Raw genomic sequence first — 22,634 nt, 5'->3', positions numbered from 1 at the left:
GACAATTTGGAATAAACGGAATTGTTCGTTTCGTAGCTGTAGCGATTCTGAGTCAATTACAGGAATGGTGCGATTCTGTCAAAACTATGTATTTTTTTCTCTGGACGTCATCAGCGGAATCGAAGTACTACATTCCCGCATATTTATGTCCGTACGGTGAGATGAATTTAGGGTCTTATCTACACGTCTACCAGTCCTGGAAAGTTTACATGTGAGTCTGCCATATGAACTTAAAACAAACATACCCCCTCAACAAATACATGTCCTACACCTCGTCAAACGGTTATGATCACAGAAATAAACCGCAGTTACAGTGGCACTGTTCTTTGATTTCGTAAAGTACGTCTCTTATTGCAAAATAATATGCATTAAAGGATGAATTCTACGTTTTGTATGACAAACTTGGACGTATCAATGTCATCAGCAACATTCTCCTCTCGTGTAACACAGAATCGAAGCTGTAATGTATACTGATATGGTATTGACAGCCCTTTCCATGTTTCACCAACTGGCAGTAAATTTCCGATTTCTGTAGAAACAATACCGCTTTGCTCGCGACATTTCGACATCCAACTTAGAAATCCAGTGGAAACGTCTGATGTCATTAAACGTTTATTTGTGTAAAACATATCAAAATATCGAACAACAACACTTCAGCGCGTTCTTTACATGAGATGTGAATCGTTCTGCTGACTTAGCAACTGTACGTTCTGTAAAGTTTCGCAATAATGTTTCACGAAACAAGCTTCCACGTGCCTCTGAATTGCTTTGATGTTTTGTTGATACCTTTACAAAGTATTACATTGTAGTAGATGAAGAAACTGTTGTTTGGATCATCACTTTTTTTTCATTCACCGTGAACTTTCATTACAATAAACATTTCTGCACTCCTTTCAAATTTTACCAGCGTTCTAGATACTATACACTCTCAGGTAACGATAAAGAGGTGAAGGACGTCGGGGCGCCTTAGAGGTGGACACCGGCAGGCACCGGCAGTCGACGGGCAGCACAATAGATATCCTTCAGGTATCTGACGTCTCTGTGACGTTTACCCAGCGACCGTCGCTATTGTGTGTCAGTGGGCTGCTCTGGCCTACAAAGTTAAACTTCTCTTTCTACAAGAGATATCTGGATATCTGGGCATGCCACAAAATTAGATACCAGAGCCTTTCTTTTTCAATAAAGGGATGAACTGCATCTTGTATGGATTTAATTGTCCCAGACGCAGCATGTTAGCGGTAAGTATCCCAATCCTTGACGTACCGATAGGTTCGAACAAAACTTAAGTGTTACGGAGATGCTTCGGGAATCCCTGGACGGAATGCGGCGTTCTTTATGGAAAACACTGTTGACAAAATTTAAAGAACCGGCATTTGAAGCTGACTGCCGAACGATTCTGCTCCCGCCAACATACATCGCGCGCAAGGACCACGAAGGTAAGATACAAGAAAGTAGGGGCCATATGGAGGCGTACAGTCCTTTTTCCCTCGCCCTATTTGAGAATGGAACAGGAGGGGAAATGATAAGTGGTGGTACACGGTACCCTCCGCCACGCACCTTACAGTGACTTGAAGAGCATCTATGTAGATGTCGATGTAGAGCGCAGATCTACAACAAACAAACCGTTGACTCAAAATCGTATTTATGTGTTTCTACCAATTTTATAGTTATTTATGAAATTATTTAGCGGCAGTTATTATCGAAACACGGTAAACGTATACTGACACGTCACTGAAACTTTCCTCTAGATTAGATTAGATTTGTTTTTCGTTCCATAGATCGGTGCTGAGGAGATCCTCGTGGATGTGGAACATGTCATTTTTTTTAGCTGAAATAACAATACTAATAGTATGAGTATATAAAATACATCATTTGTTTCTATTAAAAAATTTGTCAATGGAGTAGAAGGAGTTGGCCACTAGTAAGTCTTTCAGGCTCCTTTTAAACTGATCTTTATTTATAACTAAATTTTTTATGTTTGCTGCCAAATTATTGAAGATGACTGTTCCTGAGTAGTGGACTCCTTTTTGAACTAAAGTAAGCGCTTTTAAGTCCATGTGCAGATCATTTTTGTTCCTGGTATTGTATGTATGAACTGAGCTGTGTGTTTGAAGTGAGATATATTATTTAGGAAAAATTTCATTAAGGAGTAAATACACTCCTGGAAATTGAAATAAGAACACCGTGAATTCATTGTCCCAGGAAGGGGAAACTTTATTGACACATTCCTGGGGTCAGATACATCACATGATCACACTGACAGAACCACAGGCACATAGACACAGGCAACAGAGCATGCACAATGTCGGTACTAGTACAGTGTATATCCACCTTTCGCAGCAATGCTGGCTGCTATTCTCCCATGGAGACGATCGTAGAGATGCTGGATGTAGTCCTGTGGAACGGCTTGCCATGCCATTTCCACCTGGCGCCTCAGTTGGACCAGCGTTCGTGCTGGACGTGCAGACCGCGTGAGACGACGCTTCATCCAGTCCCAAACATGCTCAATGGGGGACAGATCCGGAGATCTTGCTGGCCAGGGTAGTTGACTTACACCTTCTAGAGCACGTTGGGTGGCACGGGATACATGCGGACGTGCATTGTCCTGTTGGAACAGCAAGTTCCCTTGCCGGTCTAGGAATGGTAGAACGATGGGTTCGATGACGGTTTGGATGTACCGTGCACTATTCAGTGTCCCCTCGACGATCACCAGTGGTGTACGGCCAGTGTAGGAGATCGCTCCCCACACCATGATGCCGGGTGTTGGCCCTGTGTGCCTCGGTCGTATGCAGTCCTGATTGTGGCGCTCACCTGCACAGCGCCAAACACGCATACGACCATCATTGGCACCAAGGCAGAAGCGACTCTCATCGCTGAAGACGACACGTCTCCATTCGTCCCTCCATTCACGCCTGTCGCGACACCACTGGAGGCGGGCTGCACGATGTTGTGGCGTGAGCGGAAGACGGCCTAACGGTGTGCGGGACCGTAGGCCAGCTTCATGGAGACGGTTGCGAATGGTCCTCGCCGATACCCCAGGAGCAACAGTGTCCCTAATTTGCTGGGAAGTGGCGGTGCGGTCCCCTACGGCACTGCGTAGGATCCTACGGACTTGGCGTGCATCCGTGCGTCGCTGCGGTCCGGTCCCAGGTCGACGGGCACGTGCACCTTCCGCCGACCACTGGCGACAACATCGATGTACTGTGGAGACCTCACGCCCCACGTGTTGAGCAATTCGGCGGTACGTCCACCCGGCCTCCCGCATGCCCACTATACGCCCTCGCTCAAAGTCCGTCAACTGCACATACGGTTCACGTCCACGCTGTCGCGGCATGCTACCAGTGTTAAAGACTGCGATGGAGCTCCGTATGCCACGGCAAACTGGCTGACACTGACGGGGGCGGTGCACAAATGCTGCGCAGCTAGCGCCATTCGACGGCCAACACCGCGGTTCCTGGTGTGTCCGCTGTGCCGTGCGTGTGATCATTGCTTGTACAGTCCTCTCGCAGTGTCCGGAGCAAGTATGGTGGGTCTGACACACCAGTGTCAATGTGTTCTTTTTTCCATTTCCAGGAGTGTATACTGAGAGGCAGTAGTTAGTATACACAGTTCTTTGAAGAGGTTTCTACAGGACGTCCGTGAATTTACTCCACAAATAATAAGTATTACACTAACCAACATATTATTAAATTCAATGTGTTTACGTGTTGATGGAACAAAATTACACAGGTGATAAAGGAACACAAAAATCAGGAAACTAAGTTACTGGCTGGAACAATTCAGTCAGCGGTTGCAAGTCACCATTTTTATCAACAACAAACGATAACAACCAGTAGCGGAGACAGCCATATGAAAAAAGGGTTTGTTACCAATCAAAAAGCCACAACGTACTGTTGGTATAATCTCGTTAGTCCTTTCATGTAGACGGCTAAAAGGATACCGAGCGAAGTGGCGCAGAGGTTAACCCACCGGGCACGCATTCAGGAGGACGACGGTTCAAATCCGCGTCCGGCCATCCTCATTTAGGTTTTCCGTGATTTCCCTAAATCGCTTCGGGCAAAAGCCGGGATGGTTCCTTTGAACGGGCACGATCGACTTCCTTCTTCATCCTTCCCTAATCCGATGGGACCGATGACCTCGCTGTTTGTTCCTCTGCCCCCAATCAACCAACTAAGCAACTAAATGGATATTCCGGACATCGATCAACGTCGCCTTGTAATAGTTACCCGGCGCTTAGTAACAGGTACATAGAGCTACCAGAGTCGCAGCACACAGAAAAGCTGATGTTGGAGACTAGTCATCGTATGGGCTGCTGGCCTGGGACTGGCGTTTATCACGCGACAGAGCGTGCCGTTTGTGGCGTGGGCCTTCGCGCCGCCCTTAACGGCCCGGCTAGGGCGCACAGCACACCAGATGCTATCTGCCGCCAAACGAGCCTTTCCTCGCCGTTCGCTCACAAAACGGCCAACGGTTCTTTGCGATCTTACGAGGCCGCATAACGGCCCGGTCTTTACCGGTTCCTTCTTCCTTCATGAGAACGTTCCTAGACCCCGGCCTATCTTTCCGCCTCATCTAGAAGGGAGTGTCGGCTCGAACGGGCGCTTTGCTGCCGAAGATACTATTCCTGAGATTTATAAGTAACGGCCTCGAAGCCTTCCGATGAACACGTTCATTGTTCAACCACAAAACTTTTCATATCAATACGTAATGTATCTATAACATACGAAATGCTATACCATATCATAGCAGCTCAGGCAGCATCCAAGCAGTTCCGTCAAGTTATGTAGCTGAATTCGAAATGAATCCACCTCCACATCCGAAACACAGTTTTGGATACTGCGTCGAAATGTGAAATGTGGTCGTGGCAGCTCCTCTGCGTGAAATGTAGTAGACTGTACGGCTACAGAAAGAAACTGATTCATATGCTGGCTGTGTTTATTATTCGATAAACTGTATACAATAGTTTGGTTTACAGTATCTCTTGTAGAATGTTCAACGATACAGGAACAAAAGCGTAATTAATACTATATACCCTTCCTCGTTTTCGGTTAAACGCAAATGAAAATAACTGTTATACGGGAAATTGGCTGGGACGCCAATCAAAAACTGTCTAGATGCGGCAGAGTTAGAATGTTCGATGTTAGGAAAATACACAACTGGCCATTAAAATTGCTACACAACAAAGATGACGTGCTACAGACGCGAAATTTAACCGATAGGAAGAAGATGCTGTGATATGCAAAATGATTAGCTTTTCAGCGCATTCACACAAGGCTGGCGCCGGTGGCGACACCTACAACGTGCTGGTTCAAATGGTTCAAATGGTTCTGAGCACTATGGGACTTAACATCTGTGATCATCAGTCCCCTAGAACTTAGAACTACTAAAATCTAACTAACCTAAGGAAATCACAACATCCATGCCCGAGGCTGGATTCGAACCTGCGACCGTAGCATACAACGTGCTGACATGAGGAAAGTTTCCAACCGCTTTCTCATACGCTAACAGCAGTTGACCGGCGTTGCCTGGTGAAACGTTGTTGTGATGCCTCGTGTAAGGAGGAGAAATGCGTACCATCACGTTTCCGACTTTGATAAAGGTCGCATTGTAGCCTATCGCGATTGAGATTTATCGTGTCGCAACACTGCTGCTCGCGTTGGTCGAGATCCAATGACTGTTAGCAGAATATGGATTCGGTGGGTTCAGGAGGGTAATACGGAACGCCCTGCTGGATCCCAACGGCCTCGTATCACTAGCAGTCGAGATGACAGGCATCTTATCCGCATGGCTGTAACGGATCGTGCAGCCACGTCTCGATCCCTGCCTCAACAGATGGGGACTTTTGCAAGACAACAACCATCTGCACGAACAGTTCGACGACGTTTGCAGCAGCATGGACTATCAGCTCGGAGACCATGGCTGCGGTTACCCTTGACGCTGCCTCACAGACAGGAGCGCCTACGATGGTGTACTCAACGAGGAACCTGGGTACACGAATGGCAAAACGTCATTTTTTCGGATGAATCCAGGATCTGTTTACAACATGATTATGGTCGCATCCGTGTTTGGCGACATCGCGGTGAACGCACATTGGAAGCGTGTATTCGTCATCGCCATACTGGCGTATCACCCGGCGTGATGGTATGGGGTGCTATTGGTTACACGTCTCGGTCACCTCTAGTTCGGATTGACGGCACTTTGAACAGTGGACGTTACATTTCAGATGTGTTACGACCCGTAGCTCTACCCTTCATTCGATCTCTCCGAAACCCTACATTTCAGCAGGATAATGCACGACCGCATGTTGCAGGTCCTGTGCGGGCCTTTCTGGATACATAAAATGTTCGACTGCTGCCCTGGCCAGCACATTCTCCAGATCTCTCACCAATTGAAAACGTCTGGTCAATGGTGGGCGAGCAACTGGCTCGCCACAATAAGCCAGTCACTACTTTTGATGACCTGTGGTATCGTGTTGAAGCTGCATGGGCAACTGTACCTGTACACGCCATCCAAGCTCTGTTTGACTCAATACCCAGGCTTATCAATGCCGTTTTTACGGCCAGAGGTGATTGTTCTGCGTACTTATTTCTCAGGATCTATGCACCCAAATTGCGTGAATGACACATATCTTCTTTTTTGTTTTTTTAGGGGGGGAGAGGAATTCTTTGCAACAATATTTCTCTTAAGGGAAAGGTTTCGTGGCTGTCTTACGAATTCAACCCTGTGCGTCAACATCGATTTAATTAAGAGACACCTAGAACTCTAATGCTTTCCAAAATCATCATCTGAATCAGAAAAACAACTACAGTTTCATTACATAGTTGTCCTGACGTTAAGAGCTAATGATAAATAAGTATAATAGTTTAGTTTAAGGAAATCACACAGGTGTTTGCCCCAACTGACTCAGGGAAATTACACAAAAGTGAACTTGGTAGGTTGGGGAGGGATTTGAAACGCCTATGTCCGACAGCGTCTCTTAACCACCGATCTACCTCTCTTGGTAACTTAAGCTGTAATGTAATAATAAACGTAGCCCAAATATAAATTAAAATATACGAATTTTCAGGCGGCATGCTGTTTCATATCGTTATAAATATCCACTGTGGGGAAATAGGAATCAATTTAGACACTTATTTCAATCGATTACATTCACTATTTTGTAATCCAAGTCATGCCTTATATCGTAAGAAATCTAGTGAGCTAAGCGTATTAATTTGTTACACTGTTCAATACATTACGAATACTTACGATATTTACACAATATTTTGAGGTTCTTGGGAAATTATTCTTCTTCTATAATTAATCCTATTTTCGAAATGAAATCCATGTTTAAAAATAAACAAGAAGGAACACGCAGCTGAGAGGTAATATATTGGACAAAACACTCAGACTCGTGAAATTATTAACAAGTAGCAGAAACGCAAGAATTTTTAAAAACAATAACATTTTTCTGATGCCAAATATTTTTACTCTTGACATACTGCATTGAACTTTGGTTAAACTTAAACCGAGTTCTATTGATAGTTCGGCCCACAGCTTTAACATGTCATGACGGTTGAATAAAATTCTCTCTTTGCAAGCCTCTATGTAATTAAGCAATATAAGGGGGCGGCAGGGTTAAGGGTGCGGGATGGGGCACTATGTCGTTTACTAAATACATCTGAAATGTTGCCATATGAAAACACAAAAAGATGGCAGCACGACATATGTTTCACGAACAACCGTCATACATTCTCTTTATAGAAACCACGGCTGTCTGCCACTGCACGGGCCTAAAATTTCGGAAAATTATTTGTTAGCGAGCTGCTGCTAACTGCTGCAACACTGTTAATAAAATGGAAATGGCTCCAAGCGCTATGGAACTTAACATCTGAGATCATTAGTCCCCTAGACTTAGAACTACTTAAACCTAACTAACCTAAGGACATCCATGCCCGAGGCACGATTCGAACCTGCGACCGTAGCAGCAGCGCGGTTCCGGACTGAAGCGCCGAGAACCGCTCGGCCACGGCGGCCAGCCACTGTTAAGAATCATAAATAATATATCCTGAGAAACACGATAAGAAACATTGGATTTTTACTTAAGTAATATCCACAGAAAATTTTTTAACTTGTCCGAATTCCTTACCGAGACTGAAGAAGTCCCCGGATTAAAAACACTGCGGAAAAAAATGTACCCATTGATTGTTAACGTAAAAAGTGATTTTGAATAATTTTAGTGTAGCTATCTCCTTGCGTTTGCAGATTAGATAAATTTTACGTTTGACTTGAAGAAATATACTGTGTCTCCTAATTAACCAAAATCAAGAAACAAAAACATTAAAATAACACTATCTTATCAGTGATGATTTTTTAATAGAATGTCTCTAAAATTCCAATTTCTTTTTTAAAAAAGAACAGAGATTACAGTTTAAATTTTATATGATACTGAAATAGGTTCAGTCACTTGTTCGCAGCAGTGCTTCAAATCTCTGTGAGAACATCAGCAGACGAAATCTCAAGACAGGTGCACTCGTATAGTCTGCGCCTGTGATACTACATTATTATTTTATTAATGAATTGAGGTATAAATTTAAATTCTACTACGTCCTCGAGTCGAGAGTGAGACGGAAATTATTGAATACTAATCCCTCTGTACAGTAATTTTGGACCAGGTTAATTTTATAGCAACGCTTTCAAACTGTAATTATCGGCGTTCCATTAGAGAAGCTCCTTGGTAGAGAAAAGGACGCCAGGACTGCAGGGATATATTCCTGGGAGGCAGTCGGCGGTTAGGACCACTCAAGTAACGGCAACATAACAGCACTGGACAGTGCCCTTTGATCTCGTTGTAGAGACAGACATAAATTAGGGTGGCAACTGAAAATAGTGCCTACCATTACAGTCTGCTGTTTTCTTGTTGGGATCAAATTTTTAAATAGGACCCAGCAGGGCCATTCAGATTCTCTTTCTCACTCATCTCAATCTTATTTTTGTATCTTTTATTTTAACTGATGCTTAATAAAATATGAACTTGATACTACTGCCCTCTTTCCTCCCGATTTCAGACCTTAAATTTTTCGTTGCTTTTTAAATCTTGATTGTTGAATGTATCTCAGTTAAAGAGTCCAGTTTAGGCCTTCCTACTGTTACGATCTTGGTCTGCCCTTGCTGTTCGCCAGCATTCCATATTAGCTTTGACAAGTCGATCAATGTTCAAAGTGTCTGACTGATTCACACCTGCAAGTAGGATCGAGTATAGGCGCTTCCAAGACCGCACGGCGTGGCACCGGTTCCATTGGGTTTCATTTGTTAGCGGAAGTGGTGGGCAGGCGATGTGGAACACCATAAGCTGCAGTTTATCGAATGGATTAATGTGATTTAGAAAACTTTAATACCTCGAATGCAGAACGAAGACATGAGGATGTGATTGCGGATAGGGAAATTTCGGTGCGGTGCTTATTAATTTCTCTTATCCGTACAATCTTCTAGCAATATGTTGAAATGACATAATTTTCGAAGTATTGATACGTGGATTTTTCGATATATCGTGTGTGTGATTTCGACATATCTACGTAAAAGTACGATATTTGCTATACACCGTATTTCTGATAGTTCGTAGGTTTGAAACATGGCACTTATCATTTAGCTTTGTTCTATGACAGAACTGTGATGTACACTGAAATTTTGGCACGAAATTTGTTTAATTAAAAATCATTTTCACTGCTTACGATTTTTTTACAAATATAGAGCCGGTTGGCGACGCAGAGCTCTTCCAAACTGAAAATAACACTTGAAAGTCAGCAACGCTGACAGTTCAACTGTGTGTCTCAATTATATTTTGGCTCAAAGGAATTATACTCGAAATTGGTTACAGTTTAAATACGAACTAAAAATTTATGACTTCAAAAATACAAAATAGAAAATGTGCAAAAATCGTGCTTTCAAAAGCGATTCTTTTCATATGTCCACAGAAACATAAATCTTGTCTGCTGTAAGAATGAACATTACACCACTTTTGCACCTATATCGTGATTTACAGTAACAAGTGGAATATCCTTACTTCGAATATTTTTGAGGTGGTCCATTTAACGAAAGGAGCTTGAATATGAACTTGCCACATAGATTATTTCTTTTTCGAGTGATTGTGTTAACAACCTTTGTAAACAGTTTGTCAACTGGGACAGAACTCACCGCAATACTAAAACATAGAAGGTCGAGTACATATCTTTAATATTTTTCCTCACCTCTGAATGACTCGTTCTGTGAATGATAGCTAGAGGTATTGACAAATAAAGGGACATTTGTGCTGAGTCAAGCTGTGCGCCACTGGAAAAAGGATCCCTTTAGGGATCACGCTTCAGTGCATTAGCTTAGTAACTTACAACAACTCGGGGGAAAAAAAATCTGCGAAAGATGCATTGTGAAACTTCATCAACCCCAAGGCAAGAATTCATACACACTGCACCATGCAGATTCATTGGACAGCCGAACTAAGCAGAAGGAGACGCAGAAAAGTACGGGTGTCACCGATTGGTCAGTGGCAGATACACTGGGAATTAACAGATTGTTCAACGTTTATATATAAAGAATACAAAAAACATCATTACTGAAGCCTGATTTATCGATAAAATGTGTCTAAACTGGCGATACATCGATTGCACAATATCAGTGAATGAATGTAGCTATTACTTCCACAAAATGTCGGTAATTCCGACATATTTCTAGTAATACGCTTACTAGTTCTATTCGTGCAACGACGTAGAATGAAACAGCACAAATATCTAATAAAACGATAGAATTTATACAGTTATCATGAAGTTCTGTTCCGTTATTTTCTCAAAAATAATCATTATTATTTTAAGACCACTCTGTGTACGTCATACACCTTCAAATGTTGCACCGGACAGCAACATACTCTGCGCCTTCTGTAGACCTACATCGAGCTTTCCATATCCTGTGGGCAAAGCGAATAAAATAGGTGGTGTAATAAGTCAAGGTTTACTACAGTCTCGCATGCACACCACTGCTATTAAATAAGGAAATGAAGGAAGGAAGGAAGAACGGGGTTTAACGACCACATAAAAGATGGAGTACAAGCTAGGATTGGAGAAGGAAATTGGCCGTGTTCATTTTGGATGAACCATTCCGCCGTCCACCTTAGGGCAAACTATAAAAAACGTAAATCTGATTTACCAAACGTATGTCTAAACCCGAGTGCTCGCAAAATGCGGGCCGAATGTCTTAACCATTACTCCATCTCGTACGGTAAAATGTGCATAGTAATACAGGCTAATACAATGCAGAGTACTTTCAAAATCATGAAAATAAAGTAGTCAGAAAAAAACTTTAGATGTAGGTCACGAATGTGATTCGCAATTTTGAGATTAAAAGGAAACAACTGAAGTTGGTACACCAGTATCGAAATAAATTTAGGTTTTAAATACGAGACTCTTAATAATTTAGATTTTTTTAGATTTCTCTTTCGAGTAACTCCTTGGCAGAGACCCAGAGACCTTGAGGTACTGATGTGTATAGTTTCCCTAATTAGCAGTGTGAAGTTTTTAGAGGCGCTGAGATGCATCACGGCACGTATGGCCCCGCACAGACGAGCGATTTAAGCCGTGGCGTGCAGGCGTGGGGGTCCGCTGCTTTACGGGCCGGCAGGGGGCGTCAGATCGGGCGGGCGACGTAATCACGCGCTCTGACACGGCCCGTGGGACTGCTGCGTGTTGTGACACGCCGGTGGGACACCGGTTGCTTCCGCAGCGAGTCCTGATTGCAGAGGGGCCCCACAGGATATGCGGCTGTCTCCTAATCCTCCTATTACCTTCACTGCGCAACTTTACTGCTCGGTTGACAGCAAAAATGCATAAAAGAAAGACAATAACTGAATCGGAAGATATAGTTTCGGTGAAGAAAGGTCTGGCCTCAAAAATAAAGCCTGTATAGTTAGCTACGTAGCACCTCATAACAGGATGAAATGGAACGACCGATTCCACAAACTGATGTGTATTACAAGAAGTGATCGTTGGTGACAATTCATATTGCTTGCAATTTACTAACCACGCGCATGCGCTCTTCACGAGTAACTGATTAGACCAAATAAGCACATATCACAAACTCACTCAAAGCTTCCACTCCGTAATGGAGAGCTTTAATCCGGTACAATGAAAATCTCTGTGTTACTGGCATGATTCAGCATAGAGCTTGCATTCTGGTAAAAGTATTTTCTCCTCACCGTGAGGATGCCTAGTTTAGCCCCTCATTATAAATTTTCATCATATGGTGAATAGTGTTAGTGGGTCGCAACTGACGTCATCACACACAAACAACTCAGAATAACAATGCGTGGGGATAAGAACCAGGCAAATCATACAGTATTAGTAGTAACTTAGATTTCTAGGGCGAGTACTCCGTATTACAGCCAGTGTAAGGAAAATATTACGTCTTGAATTCAGTTCATTCTCGACCACTGCTTCAGCGTGTATAATACACAGTATGTATCAAAATATCACTGACAGAAGTAGCTCATAAAGAGTCGCACAGTAGGGCAACTTACAGTCAGTACGTGGCACTGATTCCAAGGGTCTAGCTTACTGCACTGCGCAACACAATTAAATTGTCAAAAAAATGGTTCAAATGGCTCTGAGCACTATGGGACTCAACTTCTGAGATCATTAGTCCCCTAGAACTTAGAACTAGATAAACCTAACCAACCTAAGGACATCACACACATCCATGCCCGAGGCAGGATTCGAACCTGCGACCGTAGCGGTCTCGCGGTTCCAGACTGCAGCGCCTAGAACCGCACGGCCACATCGGCCGGCAATGAAATTGTCACTTTTCGAAAACCCGTATGTCTCCCTTTGCGACGCAGAAGTTTGAAATCTAGCTCAAAGGTGCTTACATCCATCTTCTGTAATGATGCAAAAGCTTCCCGTCCAGTGACGTCACCCTCGGGCACGGCGACGCTTCAGACAGCAAGGTGTCGACACACGCAGAAGAGGGCCAGAGCTCAGAAGTTCATGAGAGATGTAAGGTGGGTTAGTGATGTCACACTGGCACTAAGTTTCACCACAATTCTGCCCATCGCCGTCGTGCGAAATTGGAAATTTGTGGTAAGGTCTTATGGGACCAAACTGCTGAGGCCCCCGGTCCCTAAGTTTACACACTATTTAATCTAACTTAAACTAACCTACGCTAAGGACGACACATACACCCATGCCCGAGGGATGAGTCGAACCACCGACGGGGGGAGTAGCGCGGACCGTCACAAGACGCCCTAGACCGCGCGGCTGCCACCGTGGAAGTGTCACATGATCGGAAGGTCGACACACCTCCTATTCACCACATTTCACCATTCTTTTGTCGCGTCTGCGATAGAGGTCAGAAGCGCGACGCTCAGCGTTGAAATCACGCGGTTTTCTTATGAGTTTCTGAGGGAAACATTTCAGACACAATTGTCGCTCAGAATCGACACGAAATGGCCTCAGAGGGTGGCACAAAGGACATCAATGAAACCACCCCTTTCCTTGGAGCGTTGATTCCCACACATTTCGCGATCAAAAACGACAGTTCACATTGTGGTGAGCAACAGAACAGCGCTCTAGACACCTTGACACTGCTGCAACCCGCGGACGGTTCAACTCTTCTCTACGGACACCGTGGGTCTGCAACCCCACTGAACTTGTAGCACCCCTTTGCAGTGTAGTGCAACCGTTGTTCTTGCTTTGGTGTACGGGGCGGCGCCACTAGGAACCACTCAAAATCATTCGACCAAATTTGAATGTGATCTGCAGCAGCAAAGAGTGCTTGTTATTTTTCAGCCTCCTTGTTTCACGTTCTCCTCTGTCATCATGGAGGAGGAGGAGGAGGGGAGTATGCGACATTGACAGATGCGTAAATAAAACGGTAAAGGGTCCCTCTAAGATCCCCAGTTTGGTAACAAAATCCTTGGAATCACCCGCTCACTTTTGTTGAGCACTTTAAAAATGTACCTGTACAGAGACAACCCGTGACAGAGTCCTAGGCGCATGCAGTGGGCAACCGTCTGACACCTCACCGGTTCCAAGTGCCCGCTAGCAGCGGATAAAGAAACAGAGTAGCCTGCCCGCAGGCACCTGTAACTTCGTCGCAGGTTGTTTATGTACAGGTAGATTTTGAAAGTGCACATCAAAAGTGGGCGGATGACACCGAGTGCGGTGCATCTGTCAGCATCGCAACTCCGCCTCCCCCCCCCCCCCCCCCCTGTGAACAAGCCAGAGAAGGCGCGAAACAGGAGGGCTGAAAAACCATAAGCACCCTTTGCTGCTTCGCAGAGGCCGTGGTTGACATCATAGGGCACCACGCTGGTACACCGTTACGGAGGAAGGTTGTAGGTAACTTCGAGCCAAATTTCAATCTCCTACGTCGCAATGGGAGACAGTTACGGGTTTTCCAGAAACTGACTCTTTAATTGTGTTGCGCAATGTAGTTTGGCTGCACGTCAATGAAATTGTGTTCAGTTGTTCTCTCTTTATATTACGCAGAGGCCGTACTGTTCTACTTGGGTTCCAGAAAAAGTGTTTCTAACAAATAGTCCCCACATTCAATGATGGCCAAGCACTGATCAATCGAGCAAAACTTTTGAACACTCGTTTGCATATCCCTGAAATTTGATAAAACACGTCTTTCTTTGGCGTATCGAGTCTTTAGTGTAGGAACCGCTAACGACTGATACTCTGTGCAATGTACCTTCTCAAACGACCGGTGTATTCGAGCGATTACGCCGAAGTTACCTTTGGAGAAACATAAGAGTTTAGCGTGCCGTGAATAACGAGGTCAATAGAAACAGAGCAAAACCTCGGATTGTTCCAAAGATGAGGAAGAAAATCGACACGACATTTTCCTTAAGCCAATTAGGAAAACCGCGGAGAACCTAAATATGGATGGCTGGATGGCCGGATTGCGATTTGAACCGTCGTCCTCCGGAATACGAATCCAGTGTGCTACGCACTGCGCCACGTCGCTTAGCAGTTATGTTCGACATTGCAACGTCTGCACTGTGACGGCACTTTTCTAATTATCACCCACACACAATTGGCACAGTCTCAATATGAAGATTTCGTTCTAATGATCAGTGCCATGTACTGACGCAGCATCACGTTCGAGACTATGGATACCTAACCGAAAATTCGTATTACGTTACGTTTTCTTAAACTTGTCTATAGTTGCAATGAAAATCTGTCATCTAGGTCTATGGGAATAATACAAAGCTCGCTTCATTAATATGGTTCCATTGACTTGACGGAATATGACTGCCAGTAGCGTTCAGGCAGCACGAGTCCTCAGTGTTCGACTAGTTCCTCAAACCCTTGTGTTCCCTCTGTGCAACACCGTGTCAAACTGGGTACTACGATGAACAGAGATACGGCCAGTGATTTGATCTGTCAGTGAGAAAGGCCGTAATGTAACTGTAATTGATCGTGAACTGTGTTTCATCTATGAGGCTTTAGCAATGAATAAAGGAAAAATAAGCAATTGAGTTCTCACGAACATGCGAATGAGCACGATGAAAATATGAGTTCAGGGTGAAAAACTGTAAAATTCTAACTTCGCAATTTTCATCTTGCTATGGTCCTTCCACACGTGTCCCCCTGCAAACATTGCACTGAACTGTTAGAAAGAAAGATCACGAACAGTAAAGAATGATTATCTGTTCGTATCGTTCTCGAATGACGCCGGAGGGGCGATAAAATTTTTTTTGTTAATCTATTCCTCCATCGCTGCGTGATGTGTTAGTTTCAAGCGATATCACTTTCATCGTATTTAACAGAGAAAAGCGCACATTATTTTTTTTATTGTGAACCGATTTTCAGTTTATTAGAGCATTATCATCTGTCAACTAATCAGCGTTCACAAGCTTGGTCGCGTGGAAGTAAACAAAACTTTGTAAATTAAAGACATTACTAAGCGTACAGAAAAGGTAGCGTAATGACATTGTAAGGACAAGTGGGTATTAACAAAAGTTTACAAAATGAACGGGCCGAGACAGTTATAACAATGAAGAAACACGGTATCATAGTACACAGAATGTGAAAACTCTATAAAAATTACAGGAAACACAAGCACTCAGTTTTAAGCAACAAACGGCAATCATCACTTTTTTTTCATCTGCCTTATGTAGAATTACTGGATACTAAATTTTAGTATAGAAAGAGAAGAGGTAACACTAGGAGCACATAAGTTACAGAAGAAAGACATATGCGAATAACAGTATAAATCATTAGTGAGCACAGACATAAGGTACAAACCTGCGATGTGTCGGAATTTGTTGGCAATGACAAACGTGGCAAGGCTACAGCGTGCCTCATTGACTTAGCCAGACGAAGATTAAAAGTGTGCATGTGCTCAGCTTATCTGATCATTTAAAACAATATGGAATTTTGTGTTATGGATTGTCTTCCAATAGCTTCAGTTTCTTCCTTTTGCTTTGTCGCATTACGAAACGTTATGGAACCTTGGATTTATAAGACAATGAATAATCTAAGCTATGGCGTCATTCAACTTCACGAAAGTCAAGAAAGCTGAAAAAATCACAAATATTGCAAAATCACAGATTTTGTTTTTCTGAATGTCCATCCTGTAGGTAGACTTCACGGAGCTGGATGTAAAGATAACATCCGAGCACAGTTAAATTCTTCCGAAACTCAAGAAGTCATTCGGAACAGAAGAGTTGGAAACCTGAGATTTGAAACGAGAATCATTTGTGAAAGTGAAGGCTGACATTAACCAGGGATAACTGTAGCAGCATTCCTCTTCTCCAGTATTTACACCTTTGATGTTACACCCAATACCATATTTCTTTACATCTGGCATGCTCGTGAAAGTACTGAAAAAAAATGGCTCTGAGCACTATGGGACTCAACTGCTGAGGTCATTAGTCCTCTAGAACTTAGAACTAGTTAAACCTAACCAACCTAAGGACATCACAAACATCCATGCCCGAGGCAGGATTCGAACCTGCGACCGTAGCGGGCTTGCAGTTCCAGACTGCAGCGCCTTTAACCGCACGGCCACTTCGGCCGGCAAAGTACTGAAAACAATGAAGTGTTAAACACGTCATGTGTGGACTGCAGAGCGTTTATAAGGTTAGATCCGTAATAACAAGGGTGCTTGGAAAATAATAATTAATAATATGTGAATAGCGAGAAAAAGAATATTTGAGTAAATAACTTTATCTTTCTTAAGTCAATGCCATCTGAAGTTAGCAGTGTGACTTGCATCATGAAGCGACCGCTACGGTCGCAGGTTCGAAACCTGCCTCGGGGATGGATGTGTGTGATGTCCTTAGGTTAGTTGGGTTTAAGTAGTTCTAAGTTCTAGGGGACTGATGACCTCAGAAGTTAAGTCCCATAGTGCTCAGAGCCATTTGAACAATTTTTTGCATCATGAATATAAACGACAATGTGATGAAGAGTAACAAGAGTTGATGTTAGCCAATAAGCAAGACACTTTAGTCGTACTCTCTCTGGCGTTGAAACATTAGTTAAACAATAACACGCTGCGAAAGAATGCAGTTTTTTGGTATTGAAATCGAGAGTTCAATCACTTTCATTAAAAAGTTCATTGTCTTCAGATGCATTCTCGACTATGAACACGAGACAAATGTACGCAACCTAGGGTCGCGATCAGGATATACTTGCGGTGGCTAGCGGAATCGTTTCAACAAGACTTGTGGATCACGTGAAAGATTTAAATTAGGAGGCCCAATGCCAGACAACTTGAATGTTCATTCCACGGGAACTACCGAGAGTTAACGTTCGCAACAAGACGTCAGCCTCTTTTAGGAAAGGAGGAGGAGGAGGAGATTAGTGTTTAACGTCCCGTCGACAACGTGGTCATTAGAAACGGAGCACAAGCTCGGATTAGGGAAGGATGGGGAAGGAAATAGGCCGTGCCCTTTAAAAGGAAGCATCCCAGCATTTGTCTGAAGCGATTTAGGGAAATCACGGAAAACCTAAATCCGGATAACCGGACGCGGGTTTGAACCGTCGTCCTACCGAATGCGCGTCCAGTGTGCTAACCGCTGCGCCACCTCACTCGGACAGGAAAGGAGGAGACTGACATTTCCACAGATTGGAGTTGGGCATCGACAGGTGGAGTTTATGTGGATAAGTTTTGTTGCGGATGCTGAAGGCCCGGGGCGCTCTGCTCGCTGCGAGCTGGAAGAACGTGAGTCCCGCAACTGAGTACTAGAAGCCCTGTCCACGAAACGCAAAAAGTCACGGAAATGGTAGAGAGAAGGTGACGTGATTTATTGTTACAGCTCTAACTTTGTGACATAAATTCCAGTGGCTTTGCAGGAAGCAGGACTGCATACTTCACGTCTTGCGGAGGGTATATTCCAACTATGCCGGATGTGGAAGATTGCTACATGTATATACCGAAAGCGTTAATTGAAGTTTTGGATAAAAGCAAACTGAATTATTTGGCAAATAATGGCTTGGGGATAAACTATCAACGCAGTGTCACGAGTTCATACGGTGCAGTGCAGTCTGATAGACAGAATTAGCGGAACAGTGGAACATTTCCTACTGAACGAATCTTGCTTGCAACGAGCTTTTTCCAGTACTTGAAGGGATGAAATGATGGCTTTAAGGACGTCAATGGTGATACAAGTTTATTCACCCCGAGAAGCTACTGCAATTGGATTGGGAAGGTTGAGGGGCTGGCGTTGTCGCGGTCGGCTATGGCTGGGATCTGCGAGGCGTTGCTCGCTGTGTGGGGGGGGGGGGGGGGGGGGATAACGAAGTTCCAGCCTCAAAGGAGAGCACGCCCGGCACACCCACTCCTGCTGCTAGCAGCGACTTGAGTTTGTCTGCTTTCCGTCCGCGATGAAAGGACGCCCCCGTCGACGAGTCTGGGCAGACGTAGGAGAAGTCAAAGGGCTCGTTCCTGTGTAGTAATCATACAAAGCTGACGGCTCCAAGACCTCACACGTCACAGGTAACATATTAAAGTGATTGACATTGCAAAATCAAAGACTAATGTAAGCGCGACATAAGCCGTTGCAAATGTGAAATGCTGGTCCATGAGTAACATGTTTAACTGCCAGGCTGTTCCATGCCAGCATGCAAACGTGAATGCACTGTATTGCACAGCCGGCCAGAGTGGCCAAGCGAATCTAGGCGCTACAGTCTGGAGCCGAGCGACCGCCACGATCGCAGGTTCGAATCCTGCCTTCGGCATAGATGTGTGTGATGTCCTCAGGTTAGTTAGGTTTAAGTAGTTCTAAGTTCTAGGGGACTGATGACCTCAGCAGTTAAGTCTCATACTGCTTCGAGCCATTTTTTGTATTGCACAGGTGCCGGTTGTCAGAAGATGGGATCGAGTTCAATGCCTGCTGCAGTTGATTGGTCAATACAGGGACGTTTAATGTAGCATGTGGATGACGCTGGAGTTGTCATTCGATGATGTCCCATATGTGCTCGGTGATCGAGTGGGTCAAGGCAACAAGTCGGCATTCTGTCGATTATGTTGGGTTAAGACAGCGGTATGTGGGCGAGAGTTATCCTGTTGGAATACATCCCATGGAATGCTGTTCATGAACTGCCGAAGAGGTCCAAACACCAAATTGACGAACAAATTTGCAGTTGGGGTGTTTGGGATGACCACGAAAGTGCTCCTTCTGTCGTACTAAATCGGGTGTACTGAAAAACGCGCCCAGTGAGATTCGCGCCCAGAAAGGGTTAAGGACGGGTCCGCTAATCCCCTTGCCCGGCAGACAAAAGAGTTGAGGGACGCTACCTGGAGGTGTCCAAGCTGGAGTTTTCAGCCGTCAAACAGAGAGAGAGAGAGAGAGAATCAAGTTTCTACCACACACCACTTCAAACTGCAAAAAAATGTTTCAAATAGCTCTGAGCACTATGGGACGTAACATCTGAGGTCATCAGTTCCCTAGAACTTAGAACTACTTAAACCTAACTAACCTAAGGACATCATACACATCCATTCCCGAGGCAGGATTCGAACCTGCGACCGTAGCGGTCGCTCGGCTCCAGACTGTAGCGCCTAGAACCGCACGGCCCGTCAAACTGCAGTAAATACAAGAGATTACATTCTTTTGCTTCACTTGCAGTACCATTCAGCAGTCATTATCAATATCATTTTCATTATAACAACTACACTTCTTGAATACTCAGAAATATCAAGTGACTATACTTGGCGATTAGTAATGTCACTTAATTTTAACTCTTAATTTATAAAAACTAGCGAGGAATTGGGGTCGTGACTCTTGAATGAGAAGTATAATTGTAAAGGGTTGACTCTGAAAAAAGTTCGCTTTTGTTTTGGTGTATTGTAAAATATATATACTGTATTTTAAAAATAATCTGATTTCTATCACACTTTATCCAGGCTTTGGACTGGCTAAAGAGCAAAAGTCATTTAGGAGTGTTTAAAATCAGCTTATAAGCATCGTCAATATTTTTTAAAATTTTTATTATTGTTTATATAAGTTGCTATTTACATTTGTACACTATAGTATCTATATACATCTTCTGATAATTTCAGTCAAGTTTCTGTAGGCAGGATATGGCTTTCAAGTAATCCTTGATCTCACCATCCTCTTCGTAGTTTTTGATTATTTTTCCCAACCATTCGTCACGTTTCATGTATACTGTTTTTTTCGGTTTACCTTCCATACTCAGTTTTGCCCTCATTAAGGTGCACGCTGAATTTTCTGCTTCTCTTTTCAAACACCTAATAACGTCATTAATTTTCGGATTTGGTTTAACAAGCATGTTATTAAATTTTTGGTGCCAAACTTCTACAGCGTTGGTTGCTCGGTGGCGCCGTTTGTAGCAACTCCAAAGGTTGATAGGGGTTTCTTCATTTTCCAACCATCTATCTACGAAGTAGTCAAAAAATTCAGAACGTTTGGGGATATCCAGTGCATGTGAATGTATCTCCAGCCAACCATCACATACATCTTCAGGCCGTAGAAACGCCAGCGCAGCACACATGCGAACATGTTGTCTCACTTCTTCGTTTTCTTAGTATTCACGAGTAAGTCCTAGCTCTTGAACTTTTCTCCAGAGACACTTTTTCTTATCGAAATAACATCCATGCACTTCAGCTGTCGGAAATACAACTTTAATTGCTGAAATCGCAGCTGATTCGAAGTCTACAGTCACGTCTGCGGGTTTCCATTCTGGAATTTTTTCCATCAAATTTCGGAAAAGACGGACGTACGTCTCTTTTCTTTTGTTTGGCAGTAGTGCAAAGGCAACTGGATAGATGTTTGTCTCATTATTGCCGGCCGGGGTGGCCGAGCGGTTCTAGGCGCTCCAGTCTGGAACCGCGCGACCGCTACGGTCGCAGGTTCGAATCCTGCCTCAGGCATGGTTGTGTGTGATGTCCTTAGGTTAGTTAGGTTTAAGTAGGTCTAAGTTCTAGGGGACTGATGACCTCAGAGGTTAAGTCCCATAGTGCTCAGCACCATTTGAACCTATTTTTTTGTCTCATTATTTGTACTACCAAAGTCGGCGTGAATGGTGTATATTTGCGAAAACTGTTTGCTGCAGCACCTGAACGTACCATCCATAACAAAAGTTTTGTTTACTCCTTAGAGCCTCTCTTCCTGCACTTCCGCTAAAAACTATTATCATCTCTCCTAGTTTGTCGTTGCTTAACAGAAAACTGCTGCCATCGTTCATAGCTAGTAAATCTGCCTTCAGGTCAATTTTTTCTCTTGTCGGTGGATCTCTCTCATTTCCCTATGATTTTGCCGGCTGATAGTACAAAGCTCTCTTCGTTGTTTGCTGCTCTGGCATTTCAGTGACAAAATCATAGCCTCGATTATGCAGGCAACCCAGCTCCTCTGAATATACGAGGCCTGTTCAGAAAGTAAGCTCCGATTGATTGCCAAATTGAAACCACAGTGAACATCAGAAATGTTTTACTTGTAACAATTAGCTACACCTTTCAGCTACTTCTCTACATAGTCGCCGTTCTGACTTAGACTTTTGTCATAGCGTTGTACCAACTTTTCAATAGCCTCATCATAGAAGGCAGCCGCCAGTGCTTTCCGCCAATTCTCCACGCTGGCCTACACCTCGTTGTCTGTGTCAAAATGTTGTCTTCAAAGACAGCGGTTCATGTGACCAGAGATGAAACTCAGGGGGAGACAATTGCGGACTGTATTGTGGGTAATCTCACATTTCCATTTGAAAACGATGCAGGAGCATCTTCATTGCCCCTGCAGAATGCGGCTGAGAATTGTCTTGAAGAAGAAACAGCACGACAGTTATGTAATGTTAGCTGCATAGCTTCAGGCGAAATTTCTCACCATGCCCTCGTACTTGGCGGCAGACACTATTTTCTAGACATCTTTACGCACTCACTGCGGGCTCAGAAATGAGAAGAGCGACGTGATGCTAACTGGGGTTATACTAGAGACACTACCCAACACATCTGTGCAAAGCTTTATCGGATTTTCATAGTCGTTTCCATTTCGCGGCCGATCGGAGCTTACTTTCTGAACGCCCCTCGTATTTTTGAAATAGACGTCTCTTCGTTTCTTGGCCTCTCCTTTGCGCGGTTCAAAGTCTTCCTTACTTCCAACCGAGCGACATCCGGAGGTCCACATTGATGCTCGAATGAAAAAAGCA

Source organism: Schistocerca serialis, chromosome 2, assembly GCF_023864345.2.
Source record: "Schistocerca serialis cubense isolate TAMUIC-IGC-003099 chromosome 2, iqSchSeri2.2, whole genome shotgun sequence".
Taxonomy (NCBI): domain Eukaryota; kingdom Metazoa; phylum Arthropoda; class Insecta; order Orthoptera; family Acrididae; genus Schistocerca; species Schistocerca serialis.
This window is presented reverse-complemented; position numbering follows the sequence as displayed.